We start from the raw sequence: 6,000 nt of genomic DNA, 5'->3' as shown, positions 1-6,000 counted from the left end.
AGTTCTCGCGTGTGGAAATGGAGGTCCTGGGTCCGAATCTTGTGAGGCGGGATCGTGGATGTGTACTGCTGAGGAGGCCCACAATAGGACGCGACGGCTGTCAAGTGCTTCCAGGTTTTCCATGGTGGTCTAGCTTCAATTGACTCATGATCTCAACTATTAAAATTACTATAATATCCACAAAAACCCCTTCTGATATCTGTGATTGTTTTGAATCTTTCAGGAAAATTCAACAATCCCTATTTTAGTCTTATTTATCTGTCAATACAGTAAATGTTTATTATTCATTATATTTAAATTGTAATGTCGAAAATCCGTACACATCAGTTCAGTAATTAGTAAAAACTAACCTATAGGTCAAAATCTAAATAAAACTATCGTCCACTGTTTTTTTTCAGTTTTTGAAATTCTACAATGAATATCCAACTTGATCATTTAAATCCAAAAATAAATACGGTACACTCGTTAGTCAGAACATAAATTTACTCATTAGATGGTAAGAAAAAGGCATCATGAATCTTACCCTTAGTGATGAACAATTATACAGAATGTGAATTCAAAAATGGACAAAGATCGTAGCCTTAAAAATAAAAATCTGTCATATTTGTCAACATATAAAAAGACACATGTTTTAAACAAAGAAGAAGGGTATTCTGTTGATAACTGTTATACCCAATTTTGTTTAAATTTCACGTCTTTCTATAAGAAAAATTAATTTGACATTCATTGTAATGATGTGTGGTGTGTGTGAGTTTCTGTTTTATTTCCCAAAAAAGAGAAAAATGTTAAACTGTGTTCTAATTAATTCCGATTTTTTTTATCCGTCAATTTCATCGGAACATTAAAACTTGTTGAACAGATATATCTTATCATTGATTAATGTGATAACTTTTGTTTTAAAGGCATATTAGGGGAGTTATAGGGAGAATGAAATGATCTGAGATAAAAAGTAGAGAAAAAGTAGGTTTGATATATAAAACAATGATATCCATTATAAGCAAAGACGGATAGTGGCTAGCAGTGGAATCCAGGATGCGCGTTTCGTCCTATTTGGAACTCATCACCTGGATGTATCTGCATCTCAGAGTTGATGTTCACTCTGGGACTCGAACATAGTACCTTTCATTTCGAATACCATCGCGTTATCCACTCAGCCACTGAGTCCTGATAGCCACTTGCTAGCCACTACCCATCTTTACTTACAATGCTTGTGAATTAAGACTATATCGAGGCAATACGCACAGGATGCACATATGCCAATTATAGACTGACCAGTTGCAATCCTAAAAATCAATGGGAAGATTCAAACAAACAATAGTAAGTGAATTTAATGATATCGATGTTTGATAAATTAAAAAGCATTAAGTTTTAGACATATATTGGAAATTTAATTTTGGTAAATGATTGGAAAATTCAAGAATTGATAATTACTAAGAGATTGTAGTAATGAATTGAAACTTTTCGAAATTTTCTCATTTTATTCTGTTGATGACTACTCCTATTCCAAGAGAACAAAATGGTAACATTTTTGATAGATAAAGTTTATTTCATACCCTGAGTTCAATGTGGTATAAAAAATCATCCAGATCTTGAGATGTTCATTTTGTTACTGCAGTGGAAGTCTTTGAGTTTGGGTCCATATCTGGTCAAAAAGCTCAAAAACTGGTAATTAGGACGAAATGAGTGTCCACTGTCACCTGGCTATTTTAGCTACTAGCAATTTGTAATGAAAACTTAAACCGTAAATAGAATGAAGATTTTAAAAACCCACGATTAAACAACGCTTCTAGTAGAATGGACTTTTGTGATATTTAATATTTCTGCTAGTAATATCAAGTTATAATGTAAAGCGATATTTAACTTCATAAACTACCTATAAAATCAACTAAGATAATCATAGTTGTTACAACTTACTTACTTACACCTGTTAACCGTTGTGAAACATTGGCAGCCGACTAGCAATCTCCAACTTACTCTGTACTGGGTAAACCTTTGCAGTTCTTTCCAGTCGCTCTTCATCCATTTCATATCTGCTTCCAATTCTCGACGCAGTGTTTTATTTGTTTTTTTTCCTCTTTTCCATTTCCCTTCAGGATTCCAAGTTAGGGCTTGCCTCGTAATGTAGTCCAGTGCTTTCTGTAATGCATGTCCTGTCCGACTCCGCACAGGATGCACGTGTACCAATAAGAAGCTCGTGGATTGCATTACTAAACATCAATGGAAAGATTCAACCAACCAATGCAAGATGAACTAATTTATTAACTATTTATAATAAAGTCAAACACTGAAACATATATAAGCTAACTAAGGGAAATCAATATCAACAGGTACTCAAATCAACCGAGTCAATTCAAGTTAATAAGAAAACAAACAGACAAAATGAGTTGTTACCAACATATGAAACGTAAGATAAATATTTTAAGAAAAGTTAAATATGGAAAAATAAATAATAACTGATAAATAAGTAATTTAATATCATTTAAAATTTCATTGGATAATTAAATAATACGATTTTTCTTATCAATTTGGGTAACATACAATAATTTTGAATTACGAATGATTAGGAGATTTTTCCGATACGAAATGGAATCTATCCAAAGTAAATAACTGATATGTTTACACATGAAACAACTTTAATACAAGTAATGAAACTATTTCTATTCTCTGTTTCCATGCCCTCTAACTAATATGAGAAGTTCAAGTTTGTATTGAAGTTTTTCTGATTGAGACCATAGAAGTATAAATTTGGATCTAAGTCTATTCATTAATTTGTTGGTTTATTTAATGATTTACTACGGAATTGTATGAAATCGATCAATCATTGCAGAACACAAAATGATAGTGTAAATGAATTAAGAATTAAATGACCAACTGCTTACTGAGTGAATTAATGTAATCAAAAAGTTGCTAAGAGTCAATAAACGAAATTTACTACGACTGGATATTTAAAGTTAACAAACAATGTTCGTTTTATGAAAGAACTTTCGTCTAAATTAGAGCGAATAGTTTCACAGTATTTGAGCGCCGAGTTGATGTAAGACATTAAATAGGAATAATATATATTTGTAAAATCTCAGCGAATGAATTTGAAGTAAATGCAACGTTTCGCCTGGCAATCTGATCCAAGCTTTTTCAAGGAAATATAATCAAACATCAAAATAATCGAATATAAATAGGTACATGGTTCTCTGGTTCATTGTATACTGAATAGGTCATCCAAGTCACTTACTAACTAATACAAATACCTAGTTTAGATATTTTTAACGCTGATTGGATAACCTATTCAGTATATGCGCTACACTCTAATACAGTCACTGCAGATATTTGTGGGTACATCAAGATTATTGAAATAAAATCTTCAATGAAAATTACGCTTTAATACTTAACACATTTTCACTAAATGAAAGAAAACTGACTGAGTATATTGGATATATCCCTTTGATTAAGTATTAAAAGCATTTCGAGTAATCTCAACCATGATTTTCGATATAAAATTCCCAAATACAACGTATACAAGAGGGAATCAATTAGGAAATTTTTAATATTGATTTAGGGTGATTTTCCTTCAATTAAATGTCAATGCAATTTCACTGTATTCATTAATTCATTATAATTTTACGTAGCCAGTTGTGATTTAATATGATAAATTCTATAATTAATAGCCATTGAATTTAATCTTTATATAGCTGAAGTAGGTACATCCAGCTGACGAGTCCCAAATAGGACGAAACGCGCGTCCTGGATTCCACTGCTAGCCACTATCCATCTTTGCTTACAATAACTGAAGTAAGTTGGGTGTAAAAAATAATTTGTCTATAGTTTCTACCAAACACATCCACCTCATAAGTATTCCCTGTCTTTTTTTATTCATCTATAGAGACATGAATCATTGTAGTTCAAATTAATATAAAGTAAACATGGTTACTAACTGATAGGTGTTATCATGTTAAATATACATAAATAACACCGTATTTTTTTTGTTAGAATAAGATCAATATTTCAGTGATAGAAAAAATAAAAAAAATTTTGAACATTCTGTCAAGTAAATAATGTACAGTTTAGCGTTACACAAATATGTACGTCAAATGTGCACAATCATCTATTGAACATTGATCATGGCACAAAATAGAGCACAAAAATATCGAACATATAAACAGATGGTTACCTTTGTCATAACACGTTTTGACTAAACTTTAATGAAAATATAAACATAGATAATAATAATAATAATAACAATAATCCTGGTGATAAATCTGACATGTGAACACCGTTAGAAAGCCTATTGCTTTTATTCACTATAGAAAAATCCTTGTATCTAAACATGTATTGATGTTGAACAACATACATGTTTAATCTATTTCTAAACAAGATCCGAATTGAACTGAACTAAAATATGGACAGTGTCATATTAATATGATTGAACAGCTTTTAAATATATAATCGATGATTATATTATTTAGGGTTCATTGTATCCACTTGAAATGATCGATTTCGTTTGTTTTTTCTTCTATTCGACTGGTCTATGATTGAAAATAGAGACTATTTGACGAAATTTCTAGTTGAAAAGTCGATGTTTTACAACGTTTACATAATTTAAAGACAATGAAAGAAATGAAGTCAGGTTTCTCTGAATGGATGCCAAATGCCTCAGCCATAAAGAGTGAGGATACTCTTTCACCTTTTAGTAAGCTACTTGAAACATGATATATAATTGAGAAAGTATCTTCAAACTTGATATAATACTCACTGTTAATTATATGGGAAAGAATGTGGCTGTTTATAAACTTAGTGACACCCTTTTTTAACCACGTAGATCCTTTTCGCTAGTGTTAAAAGGTAACGCTCTTTGAGCACGGTCTGTATAACTAGCCTCATAGAAGCAGCTAAATTGATTAGTGCACACAGATTAGCCGATCACTTCTCTTTCTGTTGTTCTGCCTACTTTGTGTCTGAAATTTATCTCCTTTTTACGTTCCTTATTGCCTCCATCCCCTCTTTTCAAAACCTTGTTGCCGTTCACTTCTGTTGTTGTGGCCAGATTTTATTATGTATTGAAAGTCGTGGGTATTAATCATGCATCAGCAGGAAAGGGGACTTCTTAGTTGTTCGTTGTATGAAGGCATGATGCACCAGCAAAACTAATGGTAACTCTTTCTTCCAACTCCTTTCTTTGGAGGATAACCATTTCTTTAACGTCCGGTTGTTTCTTTTTGTAAGTACGTTCGTCCGTGGGCAATACGGTGCGATTCGTCACTATCTTGATGCCAAACTGCTATAGACGGGCTTTACACTCGTCACTTTCAAAACAGGGATCCTGATAGGTTAATATCATCTTCGGTGTTCTGTGAACCGCCACAATGTGCCGGATTACTATTTCGGTCACTGTTCTTGCCCACTGATCTGCAATGGGTACGGCGTCTATCCAACATGTAGCATGTTCTACCATCACTAGCAGGTACTGGTTACGGCTAGCCGTCTGCAGAAACGATCTCATTACATTCACCGACCACAGATCACCAACTGCGGTTGATGGGACTAACTGTAATGACCGTCGTATGTACCGGTCACTTTTCATTAACTAGCACCTCTGGCAAGTTAACACATATCAGGCCACATAGTCTCTCATGCCTGACCAGTAAGCACTCTGTCGTAGTAAATCCATCGTTTTTTCGATACTTGTATGAGCTACCTGGTGACATTAATGTATCATCTTTTACCACAAGTCCTTCGGGATCACCGCCATTTAATTTTCGTCATCATCTAGTCAGATCAGGACTCCATATGTGTTCACTCTCAGTCTTTCCTTCTATCAAAGCAACATTATTACCTCCTTATCCATCACTCGTTTATCGACTTCTGCTCCTTCTTTTATCACTCTGATTACCTGTCGAAGGTTAGGGTCAGCCTTCTGTTGCCGGACAAGTTCTATTGGGTCTCCCTCTGGACTATTCACTGCGTATGCTGTCAGTGGAAGTTCAGATTCCATATTCAGCCTTGATA

Source organism: Schistosoma mansoni, chromosome 2 (assembly GCF_000237925.1).
Source record: "Schistosoma mansoni strain Puerto Rico chromosome 2, complete genome".
Lineage (NCBI taxonomy): Eukaryota > Metazoa > Platyhelminthes > Trematoda > Strigeidida > Schistosomatidae > Schistosoma > Schistosoma mansoni.
The sequence above is the reverse complement of the archived record's forward strand: the minus strand, read 5'-3'. Positions refer to the sequence as shown.